The sequence below is a fragment of the Canis lupus genome, chromosome X (genome assembly GCF_003254725.2).
Source record: "Canis lupus dingo isolate Sandy chromosome X, ASM325472v2, whole genome shotgun sequence".
NCBI classification, from domain to species: Eukaryota; Metazoa; Chordata; class Mammalia; order Carnivora; family Canidae; genus Canis; species Canis lupus.
This window is the reverse complement of record NC_064281.1, coordinates 96,905,686-96,921,200: the sequence shown is the minus strand read 5'-3', so window position 1 is coordinate 96,921,200 and position 15,515 is coordinate 96,905,686. Positions and strand designations below refer to the sequence as shown.

The 15,515-nt window shown below is 35.8% G+C and overlaps 1 protein-coding gene across 3 annotated transcripts in view; it reads left to right on the top strand.

Annotated features, from left to right (window-relative positions):
• The window catches only part of TENM1 (teneurin transmembrane protein 1), a 794,660-nt gene that overhangs the window by 72,470 nt on the left and 706,675 nt on the right, over positions 1 to 15,515 (top strand). For 2 of the 3 annotated variants that reach the window (XM_049107241.1, XM_049107240.1), the window contains one exon: positions 2,157 to 2,223. The exons of the other annotated variant lie outside the window; for it this stretch is intronic. The gene's annotated coding sequence lies outside the window, so the exon portion shown is untranslated. The remainder of the gene's footprint in view (positions 1 to 2,156; positions 2,224 to 15,515) is intronic. 3 annotated transcript variants of the gene reach the window in all.

The window sequence follows — 15,515 nt, the reverse complement described above, 5'->3', positions numbered from 1 at the left end:
AGGTGTTGGATTCTCTGATTATATTTCATCTTATATGTACATGTTAATACTAGCTTATTCATCCTTAGGGTCTTTTCCTCAATTAGCATAAACTACAGGGATACTTTGAATGTGTTTAGGGTATGATTGTGACGTGAAAGTACATGGGATCTTTGTCCCCACATAACTATAAAGGAGGTTGTACTGTCCAGAGATATTTTGTAGTTTCACCTCAGATTTTGAATCCATTTGTCCATATTGAGCACAATTTGAAAGGTCAAGGTCTAGGATAATGCTTTCCATTGAGCTAGGGGGTTCCTGAAGTGAGGGGGCAGGGAGGCGGGATAAGAGATTTCCTCTTTCCTTTTATTTAAGCAAATGTAGTGCTAAACAGTAATTACAGTAAGCTGCCAGTTGTCTTTTGGGTCTGGGTTGACCTTATAGCCACCTGGATTTGGCTTCCTTTCCACTATACCACACTAAATGGTGCTTTGGTTGGTTTGCAATTTTCAATAAACATCTATTTTTTTCCCCAGTATTCTATTGTAGTTGAGAGTTCATTTTCTTTTGATAGAGAGTACAATACTATCCTAATTCTAGATAAGTTGCACTAACAAAGTACAGAATATGAAATTCTAAGCTTCTGCAAGTTATTTTCCTACCATTCAGATGGTATGTTTCCTAAAATGCCAACATTTCTCAAAGACAATTTAATTCAGCCTTCTTGAAGCACAAGAAGGAAGTATTTTTCTAGCAAAGCTGTTCTCCTACCATATTAAGTGAAATTTCTGTAATAGTCCTGGTAGCTTCTGAAGGTGGAAGGAGATAAACTGTTTAGACAGAGTGTGAAAAAGCTTAAATGTTTCCTTCCTATATTAAGGAAAGGAGCACTCTGGGATGGTTTCATTTTAAGATAGATTTGTGTTCTGTGGTTATTGGTAAAGGGATAGGGAAGTACACTGGACTGACCTGTTCCATTATTAGAAGCCAAGTCAAGAATGTTGCCTATATATATATAATGAGAGTTCATATACAATGATATTACATTAGGCTTTCATCCTGTGCTGTTGATAGTAACAATAATTTGGATAAGGCCTATTTTACCAATTCTGAAACACTCTATAATCTGAGAAAGCATTGAAATCAGACTTGTAGAACTGAATTAGAGATGTATGGGTATTAAAATACTCCATCCACCCCATTTCCACATGTACCATCTGTTGTTTCCAGATGTACTGCATCCTAGAGGCGGTATTCATGGGCATGGTATTATAACAACAAACCGGCATTCCTAGTTCTGGGACTTAATTCCCAGAAATACAAGTTTTCATTGGCTGCACTTCAGGGAATTAGACTCCTCTGTGGCTAGGGACATGCCATTACAACCATGGTAATGGAAATAGACCAATTCAGAGCTTATAAGGCATCAGGGAGCCTTCAAATTTGGAGCAGTACAAAGTTTCTTTTATGTGCCTGTAACTCAAGGTAAGTTGGGCAACGCTATTAATGCTCCCCTCACCCCTTGGTGATTAGATATGCCTAGCTCATTGTAGATAAGGTGTTGGAGGTATCTCTTCTATGTTAAGTTTGATAAAGGAAGTTATAAAATGCTCCAAAAGCTCTAGAGTGTATGCTTAAAGCCTCGTATATAGTCCAGCACCTTAATCTGATGCTGTCTGTAAAGCAATGGGCTGTCACCTCCCTCCAGACCACTGCTTGCCTCATTAATACCACTGGAACAAATTATCACTTCACAGCCCAGAAATCTTCTATAGCAGTTGTGGTGATTGATGTAACAAGGCTAAAAAATAATGATGAAATGCATGTTCCAGAAGACAGATTCAAATGGCAGGAGCTTCAAAGGCAATTAAATGTGACACAGAAGGAGTCTTCCTGGAATAAAGTATTTTCAAATAAATGGTAAGATAAGTGTGATAATCTCCTAGACTCACATTACACATAAATTAGTTTGCTATGAATAATTATTTCTGAAGGCTTAGTGTGCATTGAAGTAAAAGTTTAGAAACAGCCAGTATGAACCATTTAAAAAATACATTTTTTTTTTTTTGGTTTAAGATGGAGCACAAAGCAATGCAGTGGGGATGGCATCTGTGCTTATGATGGGATTTATTTATCTGTGGCCATAGTATTTGAATGATCTTTTGATATGCTTTAAGGTTTCCTGTTGGTTGGAAAGTAAAGAATCGTGACTACAGATGTCAAGTTGAACTGCCTTCCTCCAAAGTGAGTCAAACGATTCTCTTGATGTATTGATTCTATACCGCTAAGTTACTAACTGTGCTGTGGGAGGAACCTGCCTACTCAAGAGAGTGCAGCTGTACATTAGATGGGCACATCAAGGTCGCTGTGAAGGGGAAATTTAAGACATGGAAGTAACTAGAACAGCTGGGCAGTGTTAAAGCACTCTGGCATCTAAAGCCTTGCAAAAGGTACACCTCAAATTGTCATTTTAGGTCTGTAAGTGCTACTCTCTTGTTTTCTTGAAATACGAACATAGGACAGGTAAGACAAGTATTGGCTTAGATGTAGCAAGAGGAGATTATTTTTACAAGGTTTCTTGTTTGAAGGGTTAGTTAATCTTAATCATGAAACTGGATTTGTAGAGAGTTTTAAGAATACATTTTAAATGGTGATTTTTAAAAATAATCTTGTTTGAGTTAGGTGTAAAATGATCTGAAGTTGTATTGGATATTTGTTTAAAGTTATTTCCTCACTAATCTGTTATTAGCTAAACCTGATGAGGCCATTTGTTGATTTCTTGGCAGGATCAAAGGAACACACTTATTTAAGGTAGAATATGTATCAGTCTCACCCAGAATTATCTAGATATGAGTCAATGCAATTCAACAACCATTTATTACACTTTACTAATCAGTTTGACATTTTTTTTTTAACAAAATCTTGGCCACCCTTTTCAATAACATGATTGAATGATTCAGAAGTTTGTTTCTAATTGTACAGGTCATCAGTAATACTGTTATTTACCCTGAAGTGGTTGAAGTGTCCTTTTGAAATACAAATTAAGGACTATTTTGATCTCATTCTTTAAAACAAGTATTACTTTTATGCCAGGACACTGTTTAGTATGTAGACCACAGATTGAAATATTCACCAACTGTCAAAAAGGCTGAGAAGTTATTTCCACTCTAAGATGTCTGCAATTCACTAGTTAGAGACACATACATGAATCAAGTAACTTTTTTTTTTAATGGGCTTTAAAAAATTGCATTACTCTCTTAAAAACCTTGAATTTGGACTTGAGAAATTCTGCCTTTTACTTACCTGGCTTGTTAATTGGTTGAGCATACTGAAAATACATGCTTATGGATGGCAGAAAACACATATGACTAATATGACAGCTGCTTGAAATAGAAAAAGCAATAAAATGACTTTGTACTTTTATGACACATTTATAGACTGGTAATAAAGCTCCTTCCTAATCTCATTCTCTCATCATAGCACCCAAGTGATTTGTGTAATTATTATTTTATCTGTCTTTTTAAACAATGGAAAAGCCAGAAGATGAACCTAATGACCCAGCATTCATTTTTTATTGTTACCATCCTTTAACTACAAGCACACTCATACTCGTTTTTAAGAAAACCGTGGGCTTTTTTTTTTTTTTTTTTGGTCCTATCCAAAAAGCATTTCACTAAATTCTCGTACCTGGTGACAACTGGCAAATAATAGCTAGAGTTTTTTTTTTTTTTTTTTTACACGAACTGTGGTTTTAAACAACATTGAGAATTGGTTGTTTATATGGGGTATTTAAATTAAAGCACATAGATAGGCCTTTTTAACTGAATACTTGGAACTACCCAATTCCAAATTCATCATGTAATATTTTAAGAAAGGAAATATATTTACATGCGCTGAGTGTCTGCTCTGGGCCAAACACTGTCATATATGTAAACTTATTTAACAGCAACTTCACAACAACATTGTGCGGTAGTTATTTTTAACCCTATTTTTATGGAGGAAGCAACCCAACCTCAGAGACGTTATGTAGCTTCTCCACTGACACACCAGCTAGCTACTTAGTGGCAGAGCCAATATTCAAATGTGCATCTGCCTGATTCTAACTACCACATTATACAGCTTTTAAATAAATGTGGAGAATATGTTTGATAATAATGGCTAAATCAAAACACATCGGAATAAATCTGTGTAATACTGTTCATCAAGGTAAAAGTATGTGTTTAGTTTTTGAAATTGCTTTATCCAAGACACTAGAATAAATTAAATGCATGAGTGATATCAGAATTTATAGAATTATGTTTATTGGATTAATGGTGTTTTATAAATTATAATGATTTACATCTCAGAACAGTCTACACAGTATTTAATGGAAAAAATAAACTTATTTGCACCCACATTCATAAAATTATGGTTTTTAAAGCTAGAATTTCTATTTTCCACAACCTCATATATAAAATAAGCCAATTACTGAAATTGAAAAATGATATTACTTCAGATTTGAGCTATCTATTGCTTGGTGTGAGGACTGTTAAAGATATTCTGATGCAAATTACTATTTAAAAAGACGGCTTACATTAAATACATTCAGGGGTATAATATACTTTTGGCTTTAGGTTATAATATAATCAATTATTTCATTGTGATTTAATATTGATATATATATCTGTGAAGAAAAAACCCAGTGACTATGGCAAGCAATTATATGATTCTACTTGTGTAGAAATCTTGCAGTATAAATGCATTCCAGTTATTTTTGCTACTAATCATTTATGAATATTTAAGGCTTTTAATTTTTTCACTTTTAATCTAAATGATACTTTCTTTTGCAGAATTACAGAAAGAATAGGTTCACCCTAAAATGACTGTAGCATTTATTAGAAATAATAACTATTCCAGAAAGTACAGAAAAATAAGTTTCTATTTCTTCACCAAATCAAGTGTTCAGTACCTATGATAACCCTCTCAGTCCATTTGACCTTATAATTCTGTACCTTCTCTGAGCCCATTGCTTTCTTGTCTGCAGAATGGGATATTAACTACTTCTTTGGGATGCTATGATAATTACATGATTTAACATATGAAAAGGGTAGTGAACAGTGCCTGGCAATGGGTAGCTATCAAATTGTTATTGAATCAATGTATTGAGCATATAATTCAGCATTTTGAAATATAATTTAGGAACATCTTATAATCTGATGCAGAAATTTATTTTAAAAATGAATTAAATCTCAATTACCATGCAGCTGCTTATCAGATACCGTTGATAGCTTCCCCAATATTGATCAAAATTATATAGACCTCTTAAGAGCATGCCTCCGTTGCCACATCCTACCTTACATCCTTCCTTTTGTGTTTCACTAATTTCTCTCTCAAAGCAGAGCATTTTGGTCTAGCTTTGTTTGACATGACCATTTTGAGAGGCATATTGACATAACCACCTCCAAATAATCCTATCAAATATAAAATCAGTTTTTTTGTCTTCCGAAGATTATCTTATGAGACATCCCCAAACCTAGTTCTGTCTCTACCACCCAGACTGCATGATTCCTTCTCTTCCTACTTTACTCATATTTGAATTTATTTTTTTATTAAATATATTGCTTTTATAGTCATAAAAACCGTAACTATTTAAAAAAATTCATACAATTGAGTTAATCTCCAAGGGAGAGGTGATTTTATCCCCAAAACCATTATTATGAAAGAGTGCTACCTCATAATTTATGAGCACTATTGTGGAAATTGTTAAAGGAATTGTTCTCATAGCTGGTCCCCAGTGTCTTATGGGATTAGCAAAATCAAGAAATGTACCAAAATCACAAAGCCACTTAAAAAATATTTTCAGAAAAAGAATTTCTGCAGGAAAACAAGACAAATTCCACAATTACATTCCTAAATCTGCATTTCACTAGAGATTAAAAGCATGACTGTTGTAACTTTAAGAGATCAGATAATTTGACTATTCAGCAAATGAAATGAATTATGACTGATAGTCTTTTGTGAGAAAAGCATATGTGATAAGCATGGGGCTCCTCGTTTTATATCATGTGGATGCTAGGTAGTGCCTAACCCCAATCTCATCCTTTACCCCTTTTCTGAGCTTGTTGTCATCTCATACTCTTCTGGCATATAGAGCAAAAATGGAGTGAGGCTCAAAGATAGGATGAGGATGATTACCTCACATACTGCTTGATCTAAAACAATCTGAATACTTAAGCACTTTGTTGTTTAAACCTTGTTACATTCTGAAACTGTCAAGTACATTCTTCTTTTCTTTCCGGTATACTTGTCTCCTCTCTTTACTACAACACCAAGTGGTAGATAATTGTGCTACAGGACAGAGTTTATGTCTGTATGTGTGTACATTGGTAGATGGGGATAGAGTGGAGAATGATGTATGCAGTTGGTATAAGAAGCTGGGCATTATCTTCCTTGATCTTTCATTTTGATTCCCTGCTTCTATGCTATGAGACAAGTAAAAATCCTACAACTGTATAACAAAAGGATTTTAAGATATTTCTAAATAATAAAGAATATCTATTTGAAAATGGGCTTTCAAACTAAAAATGAATCCCTATCCAAAGATAACGTCTTGGAAGCAGTAAAAAGACCAGAACATCTGCAAAAGATACAATTTACTCATGCCATTATAGGAAAGATGTGACAGATTTGAAGAGATATTTGTATAAAAAAAACAGGCTCTATTTTTTGCAAGTAACCTACCTGACTATAGTTATATAGTAATAGACAAAGATTTGAGTAAGGAGATTGATGATAGGAAACATCAATGTGGAACAAGCTGGTGATATATTTTATAAGGCCATGTCGGCCATTGCATATCCTATATAACAGGCATATGTTAAAATAGCATCAATAATTATGCATTTGTTGAACATCTATGAGCAATGTATTTTTATAATATAATGGATGCAGACATTCCAATTCCTCCCAGTAGATGGTTTTCAGTCTAGAGGGGACCCTATGATATGCTGACATACAACTGATTGTAAAGAAGAACAGTCTTAAATATTGCTTAGACAGATATTTAAATATTGTTAGTGCACAGATCTGATATAGTCCAGGTTAATCCGAAAAGGTCTCTGAACCAAGTGAACCTTAAAATCAAATTTCTAGGAAAGGATTTTGTTACTTGGTCTTATTTTTGAATCAGAAGTATTGAAGACTGCTCAAGGAACCCTGTGATTTCTATTATTTTCTAAGTCTAGAGAGGAAGAGTCCTGTTACGAGATAAAGTTCATGAAGGAAGACTGACAGAGGTGTTGGTTGGATATGGTGCATGCTGATTTTATGGTAGCAGAATGTCATCAACTGGCATACTATAATGACTATTATACACCACTCACATGATTAGAAGATAGCAACCATTCATTTCCATTTTGATCATCTGCATTTTTTCTAGGATATTTGTAGCTTATAAAATAGGATAACCTGATTAAATTTAGTCCCTTGAATCACAAGGAATTCTAGATTATTTCCTTTTTAATTCTGGGAGAACTTAAGCCATCTGTTGCCTTGAAGCAGAGAGATTTAGTAATCAGGCACAGCAGAAAGAAGATATTTGTCTAGGGATGCTATTAATTAACAAACTTGGAAAGCATTCTGCATTTCTTACCTTAAAGTCAAAGTACCCCTAACAAGTATATTGGACAATTAGATGAGAAAACCTGTCTTGGGTCAGATGCTCTTTATGTTCTGTTTTGGATAGTGCAGAAGAAAATATGAATAGAACGTGTTGGATCCAGTACCATGGGGGAGAAAAAGCAGCAAATAATAAGAATTATTAATTGTGAGATTCGCAAAAAGGAAAACCCCAATATTTCTAAACTTATGATATTTATGATTAAAGTATTATGATTTTTTACATAATCACTTTACACTTAAAAGGAATTCTCCTGGTGTTCCTTCTAATTAACTCCTAAATTTAAATTGGAAAATTTGAGCAACAAATTTTGAGGGAACTAGAAAGCATGTTTTTGTTTAAATAAGGTTTATTTAGGTGTAATTATCGTACAATAACATGTACCCTAACTTTAGTGCATACATTGATGAACTTTGACAAATATATATATATATATATCCATCCATAGAATCATCACCACTCCTCAAGACTAAGGATGTTTTCATCACCACTTAAGACTGATCCTCTTTTGCCCTTTTCTAGTTGGTTCTCCCTGTCCTCAGTGCCACAGAATCACTGATTTGCTTTCTGTCACTAAAAATTAGATTTGTCTTTTCTAGAATTTCATATTAGTGGAATCATACACTACTCTTCTGTTTATGACTTCTTTACACTTAGAAGGAGGGTGTATAGTTTGTTTTCCCCCCATCTTTGTTAAGATATAGTTGACAAATAAAAATTGTATACATTTAAGGTATACAACTTGATGTTTTGATATATACTCTGTGAAATAATTGCCATTAGCTATTTATCTTACCCATCACCTCACATAGTTACCATTTTATTTTATTTTGCTGAGAACACTTAAGATCTACCCTCCAAACAAATTTCAAGTATACAGTACAGCATTTTTAATTATATTCACATTACTGTATGTCAGACCTCCAGATTTATTCATCATATATAACTGAAACTTTGTACCCTTTGACCAACATTACCTATTTCCTCTTTACCCCAGCTGCTGGCAACTACCATTCCACTTTGTGCTTCCATGAGTTTGACTCTTCGAGATTCCATATATAAAAGTGAGATTGTGCAGTGTTTATCTATAGTTGTCTGGCTTATTTTACCGAGCAGAAGTTCCTCCAGATTCATCCATCTTGTTGCAAATATCAGGAATTTCTTCTTTTTTTTTAAGGCAGAATGATATTCCATTATGTGTGTGTATGTGTGTGTCATACATATATACTCATTTTCTTTATCCATTCATCTATCAACAATTAGATTGTTTCCATATCTTGAAATAATGTTAATAATGCTGCAGTGAGCATGGGAGTGCAAATATCTCTTTGTGATCCTGATTTTTTATTTTGGATTTATAACCAGAAGTGGGATTACTGGATCATAAGGCAGTTCTGTTTTAATATTGTGAAGACCCTCCATACTATTTTCCATCGTGGCTGTACTGATTTACATTCCCACCAACAGTGCACAAGGGCTCCCTTTTCTCCACATTCTTGCCAACACTTGTTATCATCTGTTGTTTTGATAATAGCCATCCTAACAGGTGTGAGATGATATCTCATTATAGTTTTGACTTACATTTTCCTGATCACTAGTCATGTTGAGCACCTTTTCATATACTTGTAGGCCATTTTTATGTACTCTTTGGAGATGTTCAGGTCCTTTTCCCAGTTTTCAGTTAGGTTGTTTTGTTTATTCAGTTTTGTTTTGTTTTTGTTTTTGTTTTTTGCTATTGAGTTGTGTGAGTTCCTCATATATTTTGGATATTAACTCTTTATCAGATACATGCTTTGCAAATATTTTCTCCCATTCCACAGGTTGCCTTTTCATTTTGTCGCATTTCAGTGTTCAGATGCCTCCAGGGTACATAAATTAGTTGAGCGTATACAATCAAGACTTTTTTTTAAAGATTTATTTATTTATTCATGAGAGACACAGACTGAGAGAGAGAGAGAGAGAGAGAGAGAGAGAGGCAGAGACCTAGGCAGAGGGAGAAGCAGGCTACTCGCTTGGAACCTGATGTGGGACTTGATCCCGGATCCCAGGATCACGACCTGAGCCAAAGGCAGGCGCCCAACTGCTGAGCCACTTGGGCATCCCTGCAATCTAGACTTTAAGCAGACCTGTGTTTGAATCCCAGCTCTTCCATTGACTTTTGTTTTGCTTTTGGTAAGTTATTTATCAACCCTAAATCATTGCTTCCTCAATTCAGAGTTAATGAGAGTACTTTATAGATATTATTATTGCTAGGATTGAATGAGATAATCTATGTAAATTGCTTTTGACCACAGTGGCTGCCATGTAGAATGTTCCCACAAACATTGGTCCTTTTCTTCTTCTCTTTGGTCACTCTAGCAATTAGCTTTTTTCTTTAGTAAACTTTTATACTTCTTGTCCCTTTCCAGTCCAAACTATCCTATATACTACCATCACGGCAATCTCCTAAAAATACCTTTTGGATCTTGCTCTGCCCTGTCAGTCTCCAGTGGCACCAGAGTTATCTGCTGGCTAAAGTTCTAACTTTTATCTGGCTAAAGTTATCTGCTGGCTAAAGTTCTAACTTTTTGGCTCAATACTCAAAGTCCTCTATAATCTGCCCCTGGTTGTTTCCTCCCTATACCTCTACGTGAATGTTTTACTCAAACTCAATTAGTAGATGCTATTGTTTCTCCAATAGGTTGGAAGGCTTGTTGTTTGAGGATAGAGAGGTCTGGTATTGTGGAGAAGCCTGATGGTGGGGTGATAGAGATGCTGAAAGCATTTTAGACAGAAGAGGGCTAGATCAGAGAAAACAACATTTCTTTTTCCATTTCCCTCTCCCACTGCAATGGCCTTCCATGAAGTAGGCCCAGATTATTTTGGCTAGATCTGTTTCTTTAAAAGACTAACAACTCTGCCAGATATTACCCTAGGAATGAAGACTATTGTGACCTTCTCCTCAGTGAATTTATCACAAATAGAGGAAGTGGACATGAAAACAAACAATTTTTAAAATTATAATATGTGATACTGCCTTTTTAGGTGTATGTATATGTGTGCATGCATGTGTGTATGTGGATTCTGTAGAAACATAGAGGGAAGAGTGACAAATTGAAGTACGTAATCACTCATTAATACGGTAACATTTGAGTGTGAACTTGAGGCATGTAAAATTTCAATGTGAAAAGAAAAATAAAATTTCAGTGTGAACAAGAGCATTGAGTAATGGTAAGACAGGGAGGGCATTTAAGACATGGAGAACAGGGGAATCCCTGGGTGGCTCAGTGGTTTGGCGCCTGCCTTCGGTCCAGGGTGTGATCCTGGTGACCTGGGATCGAGTCCCGCGTCGGGCCCCCTGCACGGAGCCTGCTTCTCCCTCTGCCTATGTCTCTGCCCCCGCCTTTGTGTGTGTGTGTGTGTGTGTGTGTGTGTCTCATGAATAAATAAATAAAATCTTTAAAAAAAAGACATGGAGAACAGAAGACACAAAAGGATAGAGATGTAAAGAGTTTGATGTGTTCAGGAAATCCCACAAAGTCTAATGAGGCTTCAGCATAGGACTGGGGTGAGAGAAGTGGAAAACAATGAGAAATGAGGCTCTGGATGTAGTTTGTGGACTATATGATATTACAACAGTAACCAAATTATAATTTATTGACTACCTACTATGTGCTAGACACTGTGAAATCCTGTGTATTAATCTCCTTTTTCAAAGATTTCTATCAACCATATGAGGTATTAGAAATATTATTATCCCCATTTTATAGATAAGGAGAATGAGGCAGAGATTAAATAAGTGCCCAAGGTCACCAATTGGAAATGGCTGAGCCAGGACTCAAACCTTGGTCTGTGTGACCACAGAATCCATAAACGGGAGCAAATGAGGTAGTGATGGTGAGGTGGATATAGAGCAGAGAGTGTAGACTCTGAGGCATCCTCTTAGGTAGAAAGTGTTAATGTGGCTTGGTGACAGGTTTTGGTGTTGAAGGATGAAGCAGAGTGAGGCATGGAGAATGACTCTAAGGTTTCAAACTTGGGAGATATGGTTTGGGGATATGGTAAACCCATTAGCAGAGATGGGGAATTTAGGAGGGAGAGGAGTGGCAGGGAGCATTATGAATTTTCATAAACTTCAAGATTTTCCAGTGGACTGAAGGTAGTCACTAGACAGTTATAAATAAAGCTTGAGAGGCCAGAACTGAACGTAATAGGTCTGGAACCATCAGGATAATGGCAATAATAGGAGATTTAATAATGGACAAAATTGTTCAGAGGGAATGTGTAAAGGTTAAAAAAGAAGAGTACCAAGGATGGAATGCTCCTTTCTTTGAGAATTTTTTAAACATTTTCCATGCTAAAATAGCATAAGCTTCCTAGTGTTATGTAAGGGGTTTTTGTTTCTGTTGTTTTGTTTTGTTTTGTTTTGTTTTAACTGTTCTGATGTCTTTTGGACAATCAGCTACTTGAGAATGGAGACCTCTCTGGTTAATTTCTACAAGCTAATTGCTAACCAGAATTTAGCTGAGAGCCTTGTACATAGTGTGAATTCATTATATTGGATTGTCCTGGAACATGGAATGGTGTTAAGAATGGGCCCCTGAGAAACCGCGAAGGAGCGGCTTTTTTCGCTGTCAATTAGGAGCCAGAGAGAGAGCCATGCACTGGGAGCAGCAGCAGCAGCAGCAGCAGCAGCAGCAGCGAGAGGTTATCTCCTGCTCCTGTCTTACCAAGGCTTGGGCTATTTGCTTCTTTTAAAGTTGGAAGTATTCTCAGATGTGACATGTGCTAGAACTTAGCGGAGGTAGTGAGAAGTCCTTCAACTAGAGCTTTCACATTCTAAAAAAACCCTTCCTGATTGTAGTAAATGATGAACTGAGTTCTTATTTGTTTTCAAATTTAGAAATAATATTTCAACTATGCATCACAATGCAGCTGTTTAAATCAACTATTCTCTGATTATTCCGGGATTCAAGAAGATACAGGGCACCACATAAAGCCGACAATTGTTATTTCACTGTTGCTAAAAGACAAAATCGATACTTGATTACTCTGAATTAGTATAACCAGCCATGCAAATCTTTAACCTCAGATTAACTAAATGTAGGACCATGACCCAACCTACAACCTAACATTTAGAAATAGAGAATTGACTGATGCAGAGCATATTTATAAAGCGTGGAGTTGCACTGATGCCCAAGCTAGTTTTCTGGGTATCGTTGTGTCTAAAGTAGCTGCAGAATTATAGCAAGTAGAATTTTAGCTAATTGGCATTTCTGTGATCCTCCCCCTTCTCCCTATGTCAACTACCCATTTTATAGCACAGCTCATAAATGAGATCGTCCTACCCCCAGTGGTACTTTTGCATCATAGTGAAGATTGTTTCTTTTGTTCATATTCTAAAGAGTTTTACAAATTGCCATTTCTCATATCTCTAAGTATCCATTAAATCATTCAAAATGTAACAATTATGTATTTTATACCTGCTTGTGCCAGGTAGTATAGTAGCATACTAGGCCTTGGAGCTGTAGTGGTGAGGAAAACTGTCAAGGGGTCTACCTGTAAATCTCTAGAATTGGGGGATCAGGCCAGAAAAAGAACTCCCCCTGAAATGAAAGGCAACATGAATCTTCCTGGAGTAGATACGTGCAGTTTTTTGCAGCAGTAGCCCAATGACAGATGCATGAAGGTACAGCTGTTGAGGTGGGGATGTGTCTAATTGGCAGACAGAGAAATATCCCCTGGAAGGTATCCATCTCAAAAGGAATTCATGGGAGATACCCTGCAGTGTCACTAATTTCAGCCTGTGCTTCAGGAGATGTCAGGATACTGGAAGATTTTCCTGTCTGAGGAAATTTTGAAATAAGTGAGTTAGAGATTTGTGATTTCTGCACATGTCCAAGGGACAGCGACTATGTGTGGTGGCTTTGAATCCTTAGGAAGGCAGTCTTTGTAGTGCAATGTGAATAATGTTTTGGATTCCATCAGAGTAGAATCCACCAGATAACACTGCCTACAAAATTCTCTAGTTCCCCTTTCTTAGATTCTATGTGCCCCAAATTGCCTTTGTATTGCCAAAAATAGCTTCATCTATTTGTCCTATGCTCACAGATGTGGCCACATGTGCAATCTAATTCAGTCATCAAACAAGCCCTACAAGGTAGGTTTTATTCTGTGTCAAAGATCATGAAACTAAGGCCCATTGGAAATGCCCCCAGGAAAATATCAATCTTCACATAAAATGTAGAGAAATGAACAAATGTGAATATCTTGGAAATAGAGCCAACAGGATTATTTTTATAGATTTGGTATAGAAGATAAATAATATAGCTTCTTTATCATTGCTACTGACAGAGAAATTGAATTAGTTAAGTTTAGTCTATAGTTGTTGCTAGAAAGCAACTATTAATTCTTCACATTTTTGCATTTGGGTCTTCCACAACTAAAAGAAAAACTTTTAGAAGGGCTTTTCCTTTTCTTTTTTTTTTCTAGTTATTTGATCCTTGAGGTAGTTATAGATTAAGTCATCCATTTATGAATATTCTGTTTGCTAGTATTACTCGGTTTAATAATGTAAAACTTTTTCTAATGTGAGGAAATTGGTTGTTTCCTTTAGTGAGTTGGGAGAAATGGTTGGGGATGGAGGGAGTTGGTCCTTTGAAATGGGAGAAGATGCTCTTACTAATGAAGAGTAGACTCCAGTTATACAGCGAGAGATGGATCTGAAGAGGTCCAAAACTTTGTGAAGGACATTTGATAATATATTAAATGGAAGAATGGGGTTAGAGATAGATCACACTTTTCCTAGGCTTTTGTAATCAGTGCTGTGCTACCTGTGGATCACTTGCCTTTCACAGAGTTGTTCATCTTAAGGAAGAATTTTGGAAATAGCTGGGAAAGAGGAATTGAACTCAGATTTGTAGACTTCCTACAGTGTACCAGGAACCATGGCAAGAGTTTTCTGAATGTTGTCCCATCTACTTTCCACAAAACACTGGGAAAAAGTATTAAGGCCTTTTCACAGATGAAAGGATGCCACTGAACCTTAAAGACGTTAAGTAACTTGCTCAAGGAACAAAGCTGGTAAGTGGCAGGTTCAAGATTTAAACTCAGGTGACTCCATAGTCTATCTTCTCTTGGCACTACAGACTTTGTGGTGCTGTGAATGAACTTCCAATTTATTTGTATTTTCAAATATGGATCGTCACCAAGTTTCTGACTGTAGTTAAAATTTAATTTTACATTAAGCAAGCAAGACCTCCCTAATTCTGGAAATAAGATGGTTGAGTTATGGAAAGATGTTTCAGTGCTGTCAGGTTTAAGAGAGAAACCCCCCTTAATATCATGGTTTGGGGCTATTTGATGAGCTGCTGCTTTCTGTTAACATTTAAAGGGTTATAATGAAAAAAGATCACACTTTGGGTCAAGGAGAACTCCAAACACTACCCAGCATGGGAACCAAGTTACCTGATTATATCCCATGGTACCATTAAGACCTGCAGTGTTAGCTCCAAATGAGAACAAAATGGGACTAGAAATGTTCACAGCTTTCATGATGAATTTCTAATATTGAAACCAAATTAACTCAGGGTACCATTTTATAGTGTCTATGTCAAAATTAAAATACTAGAGCTGGGAGAATCTAGAAAAAGCCAATAAAAACTGAAAAAGGAAATCTTTATAATTGGATTTTTAAAATTAAGAGTACATAAATTGAACATAAACACCTACCTTTTGCATTATAGTTGTAAGGTTTTTGATTGCAAAGGAAAATACATTTTTAATGTCAAGTCTGTTACCTCAATGAGAATGATTTATTGAGAGTCAAAATGTGGGATTTAAAAATAATTTCAAATTAACAATTCTTTTTATCATGGACATTTGTTAATTTGCTTCTTAT